We start from the raw sequence: 11,794 nt of genomic DNA, 5'->3' as shown, positions 1-11,794 counted from the left end.
GACATGAACATTTAGACATCTCCTTTTTTTGTTATTCCATCTCAGAGAGTGAAAAAAGGTAAGGAAAAAGGAGACATATCTAGGGTTGATATTAGTGAACAATGGAATTACATGATTTAGATTATAATCAGACTATAGTATTTTATCAATTAATCTCTAATTTGCAGTCATGCTTCATCAAATAAATCCTCCCATGTGCTTGCCTATATACAGACTTCACTCTAAGGAAATTTCCGTGCCAGAAACATACAGTACAAGCAATTGAAGTAAACAGCAAACAGTCTCCTATTTTCTTGAATCTCTTTTTTTTAGCCTTGACCTTGTTTAGTTGAGAGTTCCCACTTCACACTATATATAGAAAAATTGATAGACACTTTTCACTGACCCTAAAATAGTGGCTTAACACAGACAGAAGGCTCAGATTTGGCAGCATTAAATATAATTTTTAGCCCCACAAGTTCATTGGAATAGTAAGGATATTCTGTGATGATGGGGCTCATGAAGTAAGAAGTGATTTCTCATTGTCAGAAATCATTACCCATCATCAAAACAGAGTCGTAAGCCTGAGCTATGTCCAGTTTTAGTCATTCTTTTTATATATCCGAATGAGACACATAGAAAACACAATGGTAGACTGTACTTACAGTCCCCTTAGAAACCTCTACAACTGTAATTTATAGAAGTCATCCAAAGATATTAAAAAAGTTGTTTGGGAAAGAACAACTCCTGTGTCAATGAGCTTGATGTGCTCCAGCTGGTATATATCAAAGGTAATGTGGAAGGCTTTCTAGAGTTAGAATAGTAACTACTTTCACTATTTTAATTCAAAGGTGTAATTGCTAAAGCAATGGTTTATATAATGAGAACAACTTTCATGGTCCAGTGAGTAAAATTACATAATTATTTAGGTAATAAATTATTAACAATAATTGAATATTGATCACTTGCTTTCTGATTGTAACATTCAACATTATATGTATTATTATTTTTAAACCTATTTGACAAGATAAATTGTATGTCAAATAAGTAATGACTGGATTAAATGACTGAAGGAGTGAAAGATTGTGTAAATATGTTCAGTTTGGAATAAACTGTAAGTTGTACTCATAACATTGTTCACATGTCATTGCCATCAACTACACTTTAAATAGGATGAAAATAAAACATCATTAATTTGACTAAACCCAAGATATTTTATTTCTTCATAGAGATTAAATTAACTTACCCATTATAATGACCTTTATTTTTACTCTATTTGCCTAAAAAACAATCATGTAAATGACTAATTAAATCAAAATATTTAGTTGCTGAATTAATACGTAGGGTATTTCTTAATTAAGCATTTTTCTTTCCTTCTTTCACAGAAACATTGCATAACAACCAACTAAGCTAAAGCATGGTCCTCTCCAACAGCAAAGTGTCTTTTAAGAGTACAATTAATACACACTTAATAAATTCTTTAAAACAGTTCTCCACATACTAAAACAACATTGATTTTGTATTGACTTTGGGAAAATAGTTTTGCTTTCTGTTTTATCAACAACTTTCTTTCATATAATTATTTGTGTATTTTCAAATGGTTTGGAGAAGTTGTTACAAAATTAACTCCTACAATTTTTAAGGGGAAGAAGTATAAGAATTAGATTTTTGATTTCTCATAATTATTTGAAAAATACATATTATTTTGTATAGAAAAATATTCTTGTAATGTGACTTATGCGTACTCCTCAGATGCTTACACTAATGTATAGTGGTTCTTAACTATTTTGAGGTCCTGAAACTTTTGATAATGTGATGAAAGCACATTCTACCCAGAAAAACTCTTTCACACACAAACACACACATACACGCGTGCGCACATGTACACACACACACACACACACACACAAACATACAGTTTCAAGTTCAAGAAGCTGTAAGCTCCACTAAAGACTCTGCTTGAGTTTACCTAGAGTCATAAGCACCAAGTCAAAGAACTTTGGATTTGATTCTCAACAAATACTCATGGTTGAGATACCAAGAGGTTATTAGCTAAATAATCCCAATATGTCCCTGTTGAGCACAGTTATGAATGAAGCAATACCCATCAAAAAGATAAGAATACAGAGAAGACAAGTAGTGATTTTTACAGCATCTTACTACGCTGATGGACAGTGACTGTGAAGGGGTATGTGGGGGAGATTTGGTGAAGGGGGGAGCCTAGTAAACATAATGTTCTTCATGTAATTGTAGATTAATGGTATCAAAATAAAAAAAATTTAAAAATTTAAAAAAAGATGAATAGCTATTATCAAGGTCCAAATTTGTTTAAAGGCATAGATGATGCAGTTCAGATCGTGGTCACTGAAATAGCAGAGAGAACTCTGCTTTAATGTGAGAAGGGTACTGGAGGAGAAAATAGGAAATAAAATGTGAATTAAATCATATAGACAGCAAGATCAATAGAATAAGACAAGAGAAAGTAGAAAAGTAGGAGGATATTTGTTTAAAATGTATGATGTATACAAATAATAGATGGAAAGACACTACATATATACTAAGAAAAAAATTGTAAAAGATATCATACTAGATACACAGTATACAAAACAATCACCCCGATGTAATATTCCTAAAGTGCCAGTGTTTTGTGTAGTTCTCAGGCTATAACTAAAATTATGGTTTAGCAAAATCAAATAATCAGAAAATGATTTTGGGAGATAACCATGGGAAAAAGTTGAAGGAACATGAATTACTGGTGTTGCAATAGACTGAAAAGCAATATCAATATTTATTAAATTAATAAAATATGAAAAGATAATAAAACCCCAAGTATTAGATTTTCTGCTTATGAAGATACTAAAAATAGATATTAAATGGGAATACGCTTCTCATCTATTGTATCACTGATAAAATTCCTCATAGAAGTTTTCATATTTTAAAATTAACTCCAAAATATCTTATTTTGTGAAACTGTAAGACAAATATAATATATTTTCTGCCTGGTTACATAAGGATTTAATGGTCACATTGGCCATAGAATCATAAAATGCTAGTCATGGAGGTAATTTTAGAGATTTTTATACCAGGATGACCTAATATAGTACCATTCTATTTCAGGACCTTAAGTAACACTTCTGAGACTAGAAGTTATCTTGAATAAACTCTGCTATTAGCAATAAGAGAATCCAGGTGAAGGAAACTGACTAGATTAGGACAACTATATTTCCTGATAAAGAGAACAATTGTTTATATGATGTAATATAACCTTATCTGGTGTACAGGCTAGAAAAACTGCAGCTCTTCTGAAAACTACAATTCTTTTTTCTCATTATTGTAGCTTGGTTTTAAGCCTTCATCTATTGTTTCTTCTGACACTTCTATGGTAAAAGAGAGAGTATTATACATCAGTAACAACATTTTTTTTCCCTACGGAGTCAGCCATATGGATAAGAATTAGTTGCCAGCTAGGTAGTGTGACTTGTTAAAAATCCTCCATCCCAAATCAGATATCCCATCTGTGAGTTGAGGCTTGAAATTCTTGTTATTATACTTGTTTCCAGGTAAGCTAGTGGGGCTCCAGAAAGACCTTGAGAAATGCAAATAAACTACCATTAATTTTCCTTGGATTATTATGTAGAGCTTGAAGCCTTTCATTCTCTGTCGACTGTGGATTTCATGAAACCTTCCTGGTACCTCAGGTGAAAGCCCATGAAATGTGCACTAACCTCTGTAGACCTCCTTTCTTTCAATTAAAGAGAGTTGTTGAATATTGAGAGAGAATTCTTCATAACTTCTATTGCTTTTACCATTTCCTGTTCTTTTCTTACTTTTATGAAAATTATGAACATGGGAAAAATGACACTCTGAACAATGACACAATGGACAAGAGCCACAGAAGGAATAATTACGAACAAATGTGACTTTCATGAAATGAATACTTGAATTTGAAACAGATTTTGCCCTCTATTCTGAATAATCAGAACTTTCAACTCTGCCTTAACTTAAATTCACTTAAAACTGACCAATTTTATTCAGTTGTTTGAGTTCATGCCAAATATACAGATATGAAATTATCAAATTAATCACCTTTTCACTTACCTGAATTGCTTGTAAATTCAAGAATAGACAGATTTTCCTAAAATATCTATTTAATAAAGGTGCACAAAACTATCATAGCTCTAGGTGAGAACTGGACATTTCCTGGTACATAAAGGATACTCACTAAATAGCTGATAAATAAATGGCATTTAGCCATGTTGGACAACTGAAAGCATCAGTGCTTATTTTTCCTACTGTTGTATTGTGGTTATATTGTGGCTATATTGTGTGTATACTGTGATTTTATCCAAAATGATTTCTAAAATATTTTATGTTATCATAAATCTAAAGAAAAATACTACCAAGATAAAGATAAAAATGATATCCTATCAATGGAGAACCAAGATGGCGGCGTGAGTAGAGCAGCGGAAATCTCCTCCCAAAACCACATACATTTTTGAAAATACAACAGATACAAATAATCCTAAAAGAGAAACCAGAAGATACAGGACAAGAGCCTGCAAGAACCCTCAGAGAACATCCACACCCGCAAGAACCCAGCGCCTCACGAAGGGGGTAAGATACAAGCCACAGCCCAGCAGGACCTGAGCGCCCCCCCTCCAGCTCCCCCAGCTCCCCATGGGAGGAGAGGAGTCGGAGAGGGGAGGGAGAGGGAGTCCAGGACTGCTGAACACCCAGCCCCAGTCATCCAGACCAGAGCGCAGACACACAGTGCGTGGGGTGCTGGAAACTAGGGAAACAGGACAGTAAGACCTGTGAGCGGGTCCCTGCAGCCAGCGCCCCGGGGACAAAGAAAAGCGAGTGCTTTTTGAAAGTCTTAAAGAGACAGGGACACCACAGCTGGACGGAAGTGCCCAAGGACACTTAGCCCAGCAGCTGGGAATCATGGGGAACTCTGGGCACCCGAACCCCCGCAGCACAGCACGGAGGCCCCTCACCATGATAAACAGCCTCCCGCCTGTTCCCCCTCCATCCCGGCTCTACCATATTGGAGAAGCAGCCTGAGCCAGGCCACACCCACAGCAACTGCAGAGCTACATAAACTCCATAGCAGCCCGGCAAGATCAGAAGCTCTGTCTGCACGCAGCTGCCCAGCACAAGCCACTAGAGGCCGCTGTTCTCCCAGGAGAGGAAGGCCACAAACTGGCAAGAAGGGACTTTCTCTTACCCAACACATGCGCCAGCTCCCCACAAATATATCTATCGCCATGAAAAGGCAGAAGAAATTGATACGGACCAAGATCACAGAGACAAATCCTGAGAAGGAGATAGACCTAACCAGTCTTCCTGAAAAAGAATTAAAGGTAAAGCTCATAACCATGATGATGGAGCTGCAGAGAAATATGCAAGAGGTAAGGGATGATGTCCAGAAGGAGATCACAGAAATGAAACAATCTCTGGAAGGATTTATAAGCAGAATGGATAAGATGCAAGAGGCCACTGATGGAATAGAAACCAGAGAACAGGAACGCATAGAAGCTGACATAGAGAGAGATAAAAGGATCTCCAGGAATGAAACAATATTAAGAGAACTGTGTGACCAATCCAAAAGGAACAATATTTGCATTATAGGGGTACCAGAAGAAGAACAGAGAGAGAAAGGGATAGAAAGTGTATTTGAAGAAATAATTGCTGAAAACTTCCCCAAACTGGGGGAGGAAATAATCGATCAGACCATGAAGTGTACAGAACTCCCAACAGAAGGGACCCAAGGAGGACAACACCAAGACACATAATAATTAAAACAGCAAGATCAAGGACAAGGACAGAGTTTTAAAGGCAGCTAGAGAGAGGAAAAAGGTCACCTACAAAGGAAAACCCATCAGGCTATCATCAGACTTCTCAACAGAAACAATACAAGCCAGAAGAGAATGGCATGATATATTTAATGCAATGAAACAGAAGGGCCTTGAACCAAGAATACTGTACCCAGCACGACTATCATTTAAATATGAAAGAGGGATTAAACAATTCCCAGACAAGCAAAAGTTGAGGGAATTCGCCTCCCACAAACCACCTCTACAGGGTATTTTAGAGGGACTGCTCTAGGTGGGAGCACTCCTAAGACTAAATAGATGTCACCAGAGAAAATAAAATCACAGCAAAGAAAGCAGACCAATCAAATACTAACTAAAGGCAAAAAATAAAATCGACTACCCACAAAAGCAGTTAAAGGAAGGACAAAAGAGCACAGAATTAAACAAACAACATATGAAGAACAGAGGAGGAGGAATAAGAAGGGAGAAAAATAAAGAATGACCAGTGTTTAAAATAGCACAATAAGTGAGTTACGTTAGTAAGATACTAAAGAAACTAACCTTGAACCTTTGGCAACCATGAATCTAAAGCCTGCAATGGCAATAAGTACATATCTTTCAATAATCCCCCTAAATGTAAATGGACTGAATGCACCAATCAAAAGACACAGAATAATAGAATGGATAAAAAAGCAAGACCCATCTCTATGCTGCTTACAAGAGACTCACCTCAATCCCAAAGGCTATAGGAACAAAGAAAGACTGAAGGAACAAAACAGCAGCAGAATCATAGAACCTAAGAATGGACTAACAGTTACCAAAGGGAAAGGGACTGGGGAGAAAGGGAGGGAAGGGAGGGATAAGGGTGGGGAAAAAGGAAGGGGGCCTTACGATTAGCATGTATAATGTGTGGGGGAGCATGGGGAGGGCTGTGCAACACAGAGAAGGCAAGTAGTGATTCTACAGCATCTTACTACACTGATGGGCAGTGACTGTAATGGGGTATGTGGGGGGATTTGGTGAAGGGGGGACCCTAGTAAACATAATGTTCTTCATGTAATTGTAGATTAATGACAACAAAATTAATTAATTAATTAATTATAAAAAATGATATCATTTATTAATTTGAAGACAATTCTCTAACTATTCACTCATACTTACCCTTATTTGATTTGACCACATTCTCTTACTTTCTCTTTTTTAGCTAAGCTTACAAATGGAACTGCCGGTTTTTCCCCTGAAATTGACGTATAACTTTATCATTTAATTATCTATCTATAATCTTTCTATCTATCATCATCTATCTATCTATCTCCCTATTTTTCATAACCCATCACTTGCCATCCATCTAGTTTGAAACTTCTAGGGTTGCATAAAAATACAAGGGTACTTAATCAAGGTACTCTTTTTATTATTTGTTAGTGAAACTGTTAACACAACTGCTTCATTCTACCATTCATTATAACTACATAACCAAAGATAGTTTTTTTTAAGTTTTAGTTTTTTGAATGTCTAATTGTTTTTGGAATTCACGACTTGATGAATGGCAGACAGAGCATTAGATCTTGGAGAAACAGTATTGATTTATGTTTCTTTTCTTTGATATTAACTAGCAATAAAACTTTGAACAAATTTATTGAACCTCCTGGCAGTTCAGAGTCATAATCTATCATTTGAGGGTATTAAACTATAAATCCTTTGATTTAAGTGGTGTTTGACAAAGAACAAGTTTTGTTTCATCTTAGAAGAACATGTCATTTCTTTTATTATAATCAATGGAATTTTTAAAGATAAAACTGGTTATCTTGAGACTATCAAATAGCTATAAGAAATCTCTACACATTATGTTTTAAGTATAAAATCCATAAGTTTAAGCTTGATATGTGACATTTCCAGTAATGCTTGCAATGAGCAAATAAATATACAAATGAGTGTTCCTGAAACTCTAATTTTATGTAGATCAAATCAGAAGAGCATATGAGTCCAACATGAAGATTGACCTCAGAATATTATTTATGAGGTCTTCCCATTCACAAATTTACTTCATTTTAGTTAGATATCCTGTGCATAAAAATTATATTTGAGAATAAGGCACAATAAAATATGAATGCATTTATTTGTCTCAAAAGAATAAGTGAGCAGAATTTTTTTTACTAGTACATTTAATTAGATAGACATATTTCTCTTTAGCCAGTTGGTATTGAGAACTTGTGAGTTGGAACTGACACAGCAGATTCCTCAGAACTCTATGCAAATATGTATATGAATATATGTATGTGTGTGTGTGTATATATATATATAACATGTATACTATATATATATATATATATATATATATATTCTATTCATTGCCCTTGCTCTTTTTTGACTTAAATAGCCACTACTAAAGTTTCTGACTCTTTATAGGCAATAAGTACATATCTTTCAATAATCCCCCTAAATGTAAATGGACTGAATGCACCAATCAAAAGACACAGAATAATAGAATGGATAAAAAAGCAAGACCCATCTCTATGCTGCTTACAAGAGACTCACCTCAATCCCAAAGGCTATAGGAAGCACTCCTATTTAAGTAAGCACTTTAATTCCTCTGGTAGAATATGGGTCAAGGCCTATATCAAATACTTTAAACTCTCTAAACACTCAAACCAAACTTGACAAGTACATTTTTAAAGCACTCAGGTTCTGCCTGAGGAAAGGCATATATATATGTTGCTATCTGGTGGATTTATGAAAAAGTCTGCTATGGAAAACTTGAAACAAAACTTAACTAAGTGGTGTTTTTCTCCCTCTTCCTTGGGTATATTTACTTAACTTTGAGAGAATAAGGTAATTCAGTCTATAAATAGTAATGGTTGAAAAGCATTGCTAGTTACATTCCTACATTTCTACAAACTAAAAAGATGGCACCTTTAGATTTTATGTGTTAAAATATGACTCTTACTTTCTAATTAATTAGATGTATTTGTCAAGACTCATATGTCAAGACTCATATGCTCAGGAGTGGATACATGCTTCACTGGTGATGTTAACAAGCAGCCAGACTTAAAAGTTACTAATTTAGATATATATGGATAGAGAAAAACAATGTTCAGAAGAATTGGGTTTAGGATTTCACTAACATTAGGTCTAAGTTTTGATACAACTTTACTGTGTGACTTCAAGCAAATTACTCAACTCTAACTCTGAGATGCAGTTTTGCAAAAACTAGAACCTCATATGCAAGAAGGGATGTACGGTGACCTCTGTAAACCAGGCAAAGCAATAAGAAGTTGGCTGAGCTTTTATTTTTCAATCCAACTGTAATAGTTTTGAAATAACCTAAAAGGGCAGAGAAAATCAAAGGAAAATCTACACCTTCCCTCTCACATCCTAACCTATGGCTGTTGCAACTTGGATAAATAAGAAACTTTGTAATTTCAGTGTGGTACAGTGATTTCCAGCCATACAGTTGTTCTGGTTGTACATTAGAATCACTTAGGAATAATTTTTTTTAATACTGGTTTCTGAAAATTCCAGAACAATTATGGCAGACTTTCTGAGAGTAGAGCTCAGGAGTGGATACATGCTTCACTGGTGATGTTAACAAGCAGCCAGACTTAAAAGTTACTAATTTAGATACACATGGATAGAGAAAAACAATGTTCAGAAGAATTGGGTTTAGGATTTCACTAACATTAGGTCTAAGTTTTGATACAGCTTTACTGTGTGACTTCAAGCAAATTACTCAACTCTTAACTCTGAGATACCTCATCTGTGAAGTAGGAATTAGTCCTTCCTATGGGATAGAGTTGTAAGGATATAATGCAGTGTTTCTGAAAGGGGTTCATGCACTGCCTGCTTCAGTGTTACCTGGAATTCATTAAAATGCCAGTCCTAGACCTATCCCAGATCTATTTGTAAGAATCTTGTAGCCTGGTTTATGAATTTTCAATAAACTATCTAAGTGACTCTCTTTGATAGTGAGTTGTGATAACCATTATTTTAATGGGTAATGAAAGTACCTCTTAGAGAATACCCAGTACATATTAAGCACTCCGTATGTAAGCTCTAAGCTGATTAAAGCAACCTTAGAGTTGGTGGTGTTTTCTAACCTTTGCAAAATATTAGCTGAAAATTTAAAATTTCACTTAATCAACTAAAAGTGTTGCCAAACTACCAACCTGGCAGATTTGGGACTGGTGTTATGAATCATATAATGCCTTCATTCAAATATACAACTTCTGGAGTCCTTTAATATACCCAGAATTCGTGAGTTTTGTTTCTTTCTTAACTGAAGTCAGGGGGAAAAAGTTAGACTTCCTGGACAGAGCTGAGTGCAGTAAGTAAATTATAGAAGCAAGAGTCTTGAGTGTTAACAATTTTTAAATTGAGAAAATATATTTCACATGAAGAAATTTCTAATTATCTGAATTCATTTTAAGACTTTATATTATTTTTAATATATTCATGTATTCTAGATAATCACTTTATACCCACATGCATTGTCAATGAACTCTTATCATAATTAAGAGATAATATACAACAGTCTTTAGGAGCATAGACATTTAAATTACACAGAAATTTTACACAGGTAAAATCGCCTACCTGCCACTTACTAGTTATATCACTTTGGACAAATTACCAAAACCCAACTTCCTCATATGCTTTTGGGTCTAATAATAGTTCTTATCTCATAGGATATTTTCACCTATTAAATAATATAAGGAAATTAACCTCAAGTGTTCTTACTGTGTCTCATAGTTGCTTAGAACATATTTATGTGTAAGCACTGTTCTAAATGCTGAGCCCACATTAAATATCTGTAAATTAGAGATTCTTTTTGTTTTCTTTTATTATCAGCACAGATACCTTTTCTTTGGAACTAATCAGCTTAGTCTCATAATATGGCCTCCTCTTTTACACTCCACTAAATATTAATTCTTAGTATCATGAAATCATTATTCAATTTTAAGAACATATTATTAATTCGCTAAAATTAAGTGTTATTAGAGAGAATTAAATGTATTTCCTAGGTCACTCAAACTGATTAAAATTCAATAATTCCTCTCCTGGTTTAGTTTGCATAATGACCAACATCGGATTTTTTAATATTTTGACTTCTCACCAGTAAGCTGTTTCATTAAGGAATGAAACATTTGGTGAATTCTGAATCATCTGGTAGAGTCACTAACTGGTCAATTCTAAATTCTATTAAAAAATCATAAAATTGACAAAATTTAGGTATTTTTCTTGTGATCTGGAAATATAACCTAAATCGTTGGATTAAGTCAGTAAAGCTGTCTAAGGGATTATGAATGTAGACATTACTTAATCCTCCTAGAGTACTTTAACACCTGTGAATGCTGAGCTAGTATAATCCATTTACGATACTACCATGTATTTATTGTCATTTTTAAGTTTTCCTGGACATACCTGCCTTCTTCAGTGCACTCATTTCAGTAAATTATTAGTCCTGAATATACTATGAAGAAAAGGGGTGACTTAGCTAATTAAATTTCCTGTACTTAGACAACTCCAAATTCCCAGTGCTCTTACAATCCAGACATTATTTTGATCTGAAATGAAATGGAGAAATTTTAAGGAATTTAAATAAAAATTATTAATGTTCTACATTATATTTTATATGGCAAGACCAACAATTGACTACAATGTTGACATAGCTGATTTCTTAACTTATGAAAAATGTGCTTCTGTATCTATACAATGTCTATCCTTATAACTCCTAAAACATGAGTGGCTAAAAAAGTAAAATTATTCACATAAATCATGAATTTAAAGTGAAATGAAGCAGTGGAGGTAAAACTGTGCCTTTCAAAATCTTACATTGTGAAATCAAGGTGTACACTTTATTGCAAAAATTGCTATTATATTTACTGATGAAGGTTAGAAATATGGTAAAAATTGATATATTTATAATAATGCATTCATAAAATGAAGTTTACATTAATAGTAATACAGCAAATATATTTATAAGAATGAAACAGGTATTATCAACA

The sequence above is a fragment of the Manis javanica genome, chromosome 10 (genome assembly GCF_040802235.1).
Source record: "Manis javanica isolate MJ-LG chromosome 10, MJ_LKY, whole genome shotgun sequence".
Lineage (NCBI taxonomy): Eukaryota > Metazoa > Chordata > Mammalia > Pholidota > Manidae > Manis > Manis javanica.
Note: the sequence above shows the minus strand (reverse complement) of the source record.